Source organism: Haplochromis burtoni, unplaced genomic scaffold, assembly GCF_018398535.1.
Source record: "Haplochromis burtoni strain Fernald_Lab_line unplaced genomic scaffold, NCSU_Asbu1 Contig_340, whole genome shotgun sequence".
Lineage (NCBI taxonomy): Eukaryota > Metazoa > Chordata > Actinopteri > Cichliformes > Cichlidae > Haplochromis > Haplochromis burtoni.
The window spans coordinates 500,390-510,287 of NW_024582701.1; the positions used below are offsets into that span (position 1 = coordinate 500,390).

The following is a 9,898-nucleotide window of genomic DNA, read 5'->3' on the forward strand; positions in this document are numbered from 1 at the left end:
GCTATTTTCTTATCGATTTCTATTCATATCTTTCTGCAAACAAAAGTTTTGCCCCCTGCTGGTCATTAAAAAGAAAGCAGGTTAAGACAATTCTATGTTATCTTCACTTCACAGTCCCACAAACGACATCTGACTTTTATACAGTCTATTCTGACATGGTATAGGCTATGTTTCCTCCTGGCTGAGCCAAGATTGCAACAAATAAGGATGAGAAGTGTACAAATAACTTTTGACCCTTACACCATTGTCACCACCATCAATCACCAACCACATGGAAGTCCTGAAAACCACATGTAACGTTCTTTAACAACGAAACAATTTCCACGGTGACAGTGATTAATCGCATTCAAGGTGCCTGTCATGAGTGTTACAGTTAAGAGTTCTGTAGTTTTGCTATTTTGTCTGGTGTCTAATTCTTTGTGACCTTATGGGCACAGGTTTCCTGTCTGTTCTGATAAGTAAATATCCACCATGTTATAGGAGCTAAAGGACAAAGTTTACAAATAATAAAATAAAATATGGCGAATTTGAGCGAGAAGTACCAGAAAATTACACAGGACAACGAACATGTGTCGTGTGTATTTCTGTTTTCGCTGGAGATGTGTTGTTTTTTACAGTTTTTCACTACTGGGCTCTCTCTCTCTCTGCTGCGCACGCGGTGCTACAGAGACAGGACGCGAGGGCACAGGCGCGTGCGCTTGTTGTGCGCTCTTTGTTTTATTGACGTGCGGCTCCGTCGAATCACTTAAAAGGGGTCCACCTTTAAACGGAAACCTAGCCAATCTCCGGGTCGGAGAGGCGGGCTTTATGCAAATGTGTTGGCAAGGGAGACGCAGCGGTTCATTCATCTGCTTCCAGAGAGAGAGGTGAGTTAACGCGAAGGTTATTTTACATAAGGGAACAACTGTTTTGGAGCAAAACACCGCCGCGAGAATAGCTGGAAAGAAAAAGAGAGGCTTTTGTTTTCTGGCTGAAAGGAGCTTAATCTTCTTCCACGCGTTACAGGGTAAGTGGAGGACATTTATTTGGCATATTTGTAAATACTCTGTTTTCATCGTCATATTAACGTGCACAGGTGGTAGTGAAAATGTGTCAAATCTGCCTTTAATTTCTAAAAAAGAGATTAAAACAAGAAGTCATGGACACTATTTTGCTGTTGGCTGTTATCCAGAAAGGATGAACTTAACTCTCTCCCCTGTTTGTATCACTGTGATAATTTGTCACTGCAAATGAATCAAAGTCGGTGTTTTAGGTAGACTGGACTGTATTTGTTGAGCAAATAGAGCTTCAAGTGTTTTGCTCAAGGACACTTGGGGCTGTAGAGGCAATTGAACTTGGGTCCACGTTTCCCTGTTCAAAACAAAAGAGGCACTCTGGTGATGACAGCAGTCATTATCATCTGGCGTTTGTTACATTTGGTGAGTCATTTTTAAAGAATATGCTGTTTTCTTCTGCCTTTACCTGAAAATGCAGCTTTGGGAAGTCAGAGCTAGGATGCCCTTCATGCTTTAGGAGCAATAAGTGGCTGAACAAAATAAAGCTCACTCCGTGTTTCAAGACTGAAACTGGACTCTGACTGTGTTCTGTTAATGGCTTGATATAAGCATGGTAGTTGCATATCCTGCTGTTTTTAGCAAATACATGGAGGCTCTGACTGCCCCCTGAGTGGATGGTTGCGCTAAATGTAACTGATGAATATCAGGAGTCAGTGTTTGTGTGTTTGCGAGAGAAAACTGTATCCATGAGTCATTTGTTGCTGACCTGTGAGAGTGCAGAGTGAGGCAGATATGGGTGATCAAAGCAGGCTGAGCTGGTGGTTTAGTTTTATCTACATAATTCAGTCCTCTGGATGATACCAGGACAATCAATAAGACCAGCTTTAAATGAGTGTGTGTGTGTGTGTGTGTGTGTGTGTGAGTGCTTGTTCACATCACTGGTGGCCTCCTGGGCTTCAAACAGTCAAATCACATGCATCAAAGTATTGCACCGTGTGTTTCTATCTGTATTTCTATTTCTATGATAAGTCTGCACATAATTTATGGTGTTTGAGATAATTTAAAAAAATGCATTATTACATAAAAATAACAAGACACAAGCACATCTGTGATGGTATGGTTGTGGCAGTGACAAATAATTTTGGCTTTGCAGTCCTTTGGCTGCTGGCCTTTAACTGAGGAGCAGCAGGTCCTTAGTGCACGACAGGTCTCAGACCCACACGGTACACTTTCACTGCTCTGTTTTTGTGTTTAAGTTTAAGATTTGAGTTTTTTTAATGCACCGATTGACTGGCCAGGGGCTGGGATCGTCCAGTTTCCAGCGTGGTTGGCCAGGACCGGTGACTAGCCAGTCAGGCTCATCTGTGTCCCATTATGAGCCATTTTGTTTCATTCATGTGCAACACATGCACAGCTGCACAGGTAAATAGTTGTGCTAACACTCACAGCCAAATGCCAACATAATATTAGTGTAAAAGTTTTATTGTAACTGGAGTTATAAAGTTTTCCAAAGTAAACTGTCCAGAACCACAAACCTAATACAAAACTTAAATCACCATCGCCCTGGCGAACATGGACATTTTAATAAGCCAACAAAGGCAAAGTTGCTAAAGCTAAAGCTATCCAAAGCACAGATTCAAACCAGCAGTGTGGGATCAACAGGTGTGAGGAAAATCATGGAGACAAGTACAAAAGGGGCGATGTGGTAAAGTTATAAACACGCTGAAAAATAATGTAAGTAGCTGACTTTTGTTCTGTCATATAAACGCTGCGGGAGCTTTTGTTTGGTAAGGTAGGATGTTTTGGGTAAAGGTGGGCGTACAGCAACGTACATTAGCAGAGAAAAGATCCCATAAGTCGCTGGAGTTTGGGAGAAGTTGTAAAGATTAATCACTTTTTATTTTGAAAATTAAAATGCTGCATTAAACATAATTTGCTTGTATTTGCTTTTAGTTATAGAAAATCGATATCAGCAGATCACGAAAAACAGAACTTCAAATTGGCCGGGAAAATGACCGTTGGAGAATCTCTGCTGTTAGCCACCAAGACCCAGATGTACATGGATGTTGTCATGGTCTCTAAAAAAATGTCCCATTACTTCTAAATTTGTTATTCAGGACTTTGGAAAGATTTTTGAAAAAAGGACACAATTTCATAAGTGAAAGTTAGGGTTGCAATGATTCATCCTTTTCGAGTTCCACTAGGATACACATACCCTGACTTAGGCTAACTGCCGATAACAAGGACCAGTTTTATATTACTGTTTGTAATAAATTGGGGCCATTCTGTATTTTTAATATTTAAAAAAAGGTTTTAAAGTTTTAAATTATATTTCGGTCTCATTGTGTGTAGCATGGTGAACTTATTAATACAGGCCTTTGGCCAGTCCAAACCTATGGCTTTTAGAGGTGTTGAGGTGAAAGTGTGTTCTTTCACTTTTCAACCATTTTTAGCTGTAAAGAGGCTTTTTATCCTTCATGTTTTGACCATTTCTCAACATTTAGATGCAAAGTCATCTTCTGCAGCTTCTGTCACACAAGTTTTTGCTCACTGGGTATCAATTTATGGTTAAATTGTCTTTAAGTATGTAAAGGAAAACACAAAATATAACAGTTAAAAATATCTTGAATAATGCTGTGAAGCTCTGGCATTTCACAATAATTTCCTTATTTTCTCAACTATTCTGTTTTAATAATTACTGATTTACTTTTATTCCTTTTAAATGCAGAGAAGTAAAATAAATTCATACATTAAAATTTTTAACCCCTGGTCTAGATGATTTCAGTGTGACCTGCAGGTTTGTTCTCCCACTGTATTTAGAAGTCCGCTCCATTGAGCGACATGGGACTAACATTAGCATAAACACTGTATGCTGGAAGCCTCGTGGCTTGGTTTTCTATGCCTGTGCAGCTCCTGTCGGTGTAATGTGTAGGTGGCTCGGTACTTTTGTTCAGATTAGCAGTTTGGTTGCAGTATCATTGGTAGTCATTCAGTTGCTCACTCACAGTTTAGAAATGTATGACTTAGCTTAGTGGCTATTAACCACCATTATGCCAGTTGTTGCTACGAGTTGACATTCGACGGTCGCTAGTTGTGATAGGATATTCAATAATTTGCTGTGTATTGAAGAAATTGTTGGACCTTTTGCCATTGGCTTCTTCGGTCCTGTAGAAGGAGATTGGTCCTTATTGGTTTTTCTGGGAATCGGTGTACCACTAATGGATGGCTAAGCAAGCATCAAACATGTTCAATTGAATGGCACAGTTCCATAAATCAGCTCACGGCTACAATACCTAGCTTTGAATGAGCATCAGAATAGCTGGGTGCATCCCTACGCCAATAACCCCAGATCCTAATCTGGTGAAACACGGCAAAGGCCACCTTACAAAACATCTGATTGGCTCCTGCATCCGGTTCAAAACATTAGGGGTATCCTGAAGTTGTATTTTTATCTGTCTACCATCTTCGAACATGGCTTTCATTTTGATCTTAACTACACACTTGTAATGTTTCGTGACTGCATCTTACATGATTGTTATGTTTACATCACCCAAAGTACTTAAAAAAGTCCAGTAGGTGTCTCCAGGGCCACATGTTGCCAGGATGACTTGTGGAAAGACAGATAATTCACAAGTTGAAAACGGTATCAGGTACAGTACTGTGGCTGATTGCAAAACTGCCATGTTTGTTACTTCGCTTCAGAGCAATCCATAGCAGGGACATTTATTTTGATGTCCTTGTACTCATTACATAATAGCAGCAGCAGGCTGTTCCCTAAACATTCGGTAGGTTGATCACCTGATCTTTGCAGCATTGTTAAACACAGCCGAAGCGCCACTGTTATTTCCAACAGTGGGTGGAAAGAAGCTACAGTTACACACAACAGCTGACTGAGTGACAGATCACTGGATAGGAAAACACATTATTATCGTTACATGCTCTTCCCCCGGAAAGAATGACCTATTGATCCACTTTCTGTGTAGTACAATAATATCAGCTCGCAGGAACATGTTACACTACAATTTCCTGTATGTGACTGTTCATTTGAATGTGTTGTTTGTTTTTCCAGTGTTCTCTCCCCCCCCCCCCCTTTTTTTTCATGTCCTACATCTGTGGATAAAAGATGCACTGACCCCCCCTCCCCACCTCCCCCCACACTTCTCCCTCTTTTTTATTCTCTCCCCTTGTATCACTTCCATTTTGTTGTAAGCCTGTGGCCAGGTGTACTGTGCATCTGTCTCATGCATCACTGGCTCAGTGTGTGCTTTGTGTTTGTGAGGGCAGCTGGCATGAGCTGCTGCATGCGCGTCTCTTGACTGATTGATTTGTCCATTCCTGTCTCGTGCTTTATTAGCCAGGGAGGCAGATGTTGCGGTAGAAAAAAATTACTGTGGCAAGGGAGTAGGGGGCACAGTCCTAGCTCCTGTCTGCTTCTGAATGGATGACATTGGCTGAGGGAAAACAAAGGAATGTTGAGTGACGGAGTCAGGTATTATTGATGAATAACTAATGAACACCCACAGTTACTAATGGACACCGCTGTTAGAGGCTCCCTCCCACACTTTAAAATAAGCAGTTTATGTGAGCCTTGATACTAAAATTGTCCTTAGTTGTTAAAGTGTCTGACTCCTCTGTCTGTCAGCCATGTGATCTCATCTGGACACAGACTTTCTACCCTTATTTTCATGTCCCTAAAAACATTTTTTGTGCACTTGGTCTCATAGGTGCTGATTAATTTCTGTGTACAGGAAATCAACGATCTCCACTTCAATCCACCACATTGGTGGTGGAATCATGAGTCTTGCATGTGAAGGTTTTTTTCCCTTTTTCATCTGTGAGTTATTAGTTATGTTAATTTGTAATTAATTACCACTATAAACTGTCTTTTGGGTCACACAGGCCTGGAGACTGGTTGGTGACTGCCTGTCAAACAGTGGTTGCTAGTGAACAATGTAAATTCTCTCAGTGGTTGCCAGTTGGTTGCTGTTGGATGAAATTAATCACAAAAAAGTATGCAGTCCACTGAAAATATTCTCGTGATCGCTTTGATCATCAACAAATTGTTCAGATGCCGACTTGTCAGCAACAACTTGCCAACTGCTCTCTAAGCAACAGTAAGACTGTGAATAATGCGATGCAAACTGGAAGTAGGGACCATTTTGTTGTGCCTTTTGACATATTTTGGTTCAATTGCAAGATAAAATTTTTACTTTTAATATTCTCTGTTTTTGGTCAGACTTTTTCAATCGGGTAGAGAGTAAATGGCAAGTGTTTGCAGATATGTCAGTATCTGCCATGCAAGCTCCAGGCGATCATGGCAATCTGCTAACGACCAATGCAGTTGCACTAGTCCCCTTATTCCTCCAAATCTGTCTAACTATTTCACAACTGAAAGAATTAAATTAAATTAAATTTTATTTATATATCACCAAATCACAACAAGAGTCGCCTTAAGGCGCTTTATATTGTAAGGTAGACTCTACAATAATACATACAGAGTAAAACCCAACAATCATACGACCCCCTGTGAGCAAGCACTTTGGCGACAGTGGGAAGAAAAAACTCCCTTTTAACAGGAAGAAACCTCCAGCAGAACCAGGCTCAGGGAGAGGCGGGGCCATCTGCTGGTTGACTGGTTGGGGGTGAGAGAAGGAAGACTCATAGGGGAATGTATGATTTTCTTTTCTACCTTTTTAAATGTTGGAATATTTTTATATGAACCTATCAATGAGGAAAATGACTAAGGAGGTATATATTGTGATATTCTGAGTTAGTGACAATCTTTTAAACAATAATTTGGCCACCGGGTACAGTAATGCCAATATTTTATATAATTTAATTATGAGGGGGTTTTTTTTATATCTTTTGCTAAAACAAGAAAACAGATACATCTTGAGTATTACAAGTTATTCATCACACTGTTTTGAAACAGTTAACTAAATGTAAACACATTCAGCAAAAGTCCGACATATCAGAAAATGTATTTGTTGATATTTGCTGATACCAGTCAACAATGCTAATATCAGTTGATGCTGACATCCATCTGATTCAGTGGTGTACCCCTAAATGTGACAGGCTGAAATGTGTTCACCAAGTATGATTTCCATACAGTTATGATTTCCATACAGTTATCCACTATGAAATATTTCTTGTATCCAAACTTAGAAAGTGTCTACCTTTAATAGTGGACAGCCATTCAGTTTAGTTTGTTCAGTTTAGTTTGTTCTATGTGGTTAAGGTCTATGCAGATGTTTCAGGCTGAGCTCATTTTAAACACTTTATATTCTGTTTAATCTACAGTGATAATTTATAAAATCGCATGTTTGTAGGAGCTGTTCTCTGATGACCACACATCTAAAAAAAAGCAAACAGCTTTTAATAGTTAAATGTGAATTAAAATTAAAATTTAATGTGATGTATTAGCAAAGTAGATAGTTAAACATAGTTTAACACACACTCAGAGATATTATTCTTAATCTTCTTCATCTTGCTTGTTTTTTTGAACACAAGATGGCAGTGTCCTATGTCAGCTTCCAGTGAGAATTTTGGTACCTAAAAAGAGAGCTGCCTCAAGAACCTCCAACAAAGTCCAGTTGCAAAATATGCAAGAAAGTGGTTCCATCGAAACATGAAAAGAACAAACATATTTCATCACTTGAAGCAAAAACACCATCACATACTATCAGGTTATAAAGACAGACAAAGGGGGAAATATTAGCCACTGGTGACATGTGGCCCAAAAGTAAACAACAGTTTCCATATAGACAGAGAGAGAAGAGAGAGTACAAACCACAATATTTATCCCCAATATTTATAAGTTGCTGGAATACTTAAGACAACAATTATAGAAATAGACAACAATTAGTGCAGCAGTCAGAAATGAATCATCCAGACTTCAGAAAATGTGCAGCAATTGTGGCAATAAATAAAATACTGATCTTTTAGATATGATGGTTAAAGGTTAGATGAGAAAATGATTCATAAGGGTACATGCACACAGCTGTTTTGTCCCCTGTGTTTCTCCCCAGGCTTTCCTAGTCCTAAATTAGCATTTGAACAGTGTTGAGGTGAGCTGTGTTTCTATAGCAATCTGTCCTTACTGCAGCACGTACCATGCTATGATATAACCTGATATGGAGATTAAATATGAGACTATATTTGTAGGAAACAACATGTCCTTTTATAATTGTAAGAAGTCATTTTGTGCCTTATATAAGAGACATTAACCTCTGCAATCCTGCTGTTGTGGGCTGTCTCTCCCTCAGTTTCTCTCCAGAGACGGAGATGTACCAAGGCCAATACACCTCCGCCGTTCGTCTGTGCCTCGGAATTTGCATTAAATGGGATTAATACCACTACATTAACTAAGTGCAAGATGAAATAGTCATTTCTGATGCCACTTGAAGGTGCCAGGGTTAATAACTTTTCTGGAAAATCCTGCTTACTAATAGTTCTTCTAAGATTTAGCTATGTAATGACTCTCAAACATCATGGTCTGGGTTCATACCTCAAATGTTGGGTGCATGGTTTTAGTTCATAGCTCATTTTAAGGAATAGAGCTAGCATGCAGCTAGCTGACATTACATCTCACACTTTTCTACTGTCTTTTATAGACAGTATAAAAGATGGCTGTACCCTTGAGCTAACCATTTTTGCCACTGCCATCTTGGTTTTTTGGAACCAGATCTAACAAATAAGTGACAGATCTCACTGTGAAACTCTGTGCTTATTGGTTGATAGATTTATGCAGGGCAAGAAGTCTTTTTGCAACTACGAGATTTGTTTCCTTCGTTAAATATCATGCCTGTTTAAGGCACTTATATGTGGGCTTCACTTTTCAGTCCCAGAAGCTACACCCAACTTTTATGCTGTCTGTGTGTGGGCATTATCAATGTTTACATCCTGTTATGCTAGCCTTTTTTCATGGGTAGATGGACGTTTCCTTCCGCCCAGTGGTACGACTGAAGACCTTTCACACCTGAAGCCTGTGTGAATATTTTTGCGTTAAATATTTTTGGGACTCACCTATTTTTAATACAACCGTTAACACCGATCACGTAATTTCTCAGGAAGAATTTGCAGCATTTATAAACAGATCTGACCAATCAGTCACCTGCGTTCAGCCATATGTGTACTGAGTAAGCGCGCATCTGTCTCATTTCTCTCTTTGAGAGACAATAAAACCAGGAAATATAATCTGAGGCTCTGGATGAAGAGCTGATAAAGAAAAAAAAGAGAATGCAATACAGGTAAGTGCAAAAAGGCTGCTGCAAGGAAAAAGATACCACTCTGATTGGAAGGACGACTAATATGCTTGAAAAGTTTAAACACAACCATGTCGTTATTCTGAAGCTTATGTCAAAAAGGGCAGCAGAAAGCACAAATAACTTGTCAACTTTTCACATAGAGGACGATTAGCCTTTCCCCACCTACTCTAACATTTCATCATATGACTGCATGAGAATTGAATCAGTTTGGATGTTTTCCACAGTGTAATGGCCCTCTCTTCACTTCAGCAATATCTAATCAAAACACATCAGCGTCACGCGGGATGTGGAAGACTCTGATACATATTTAGATTTTCAATAAAATCACAGATCCAGCTCATATATCTGTCAGCCATTTCGTAGGGTCCAGTTGGCAGAGGGACTATTTCGATTGGCCGAAAGCCTCATTCTCCATCCCGGATGGTGGCTTGGCAGTGAGCTGGGCAGCTGTTGTCAAGGCGACATATTGTTCAATTTCATTTTTGATGACTTGGTCTGCTGCCATAAAGACCATTCTGGTTGGGGTTTCTCATTCACATATCAATAGGAAGGCAGTCCATGTCTCATCAGACATCTCTGTCTTCTTTTATTCACTTCCTTTGCTTTCTGTATTGAAAAGACACACACACACACACA

At 39.6% G+C, this 9,898-nt stretch overlaps 1 protein-coding gene across 1 annotated transcript in view; it reads left to right on the top strand.

Annotated features, from left to right (window-relative positions):
• The first annotated feature begins 825 nt into the window (after positions 1 to 825).
• Positions 826 to 9,898, top strand: part of LOC102308864 (visinin-like protein 1) — a 23,340-nt gene continuing 14,267 nt past the window's right edge. Inside the window, exon 1 of the mRNA XM_005942588.3 lies at positions 826 to 1,006. The gene's annotated coding sequence lies outside the window, so the exon portion shown is untranslated. The remainder of the gene's footprint in view (positions 1,007 to 9,898) is intronic.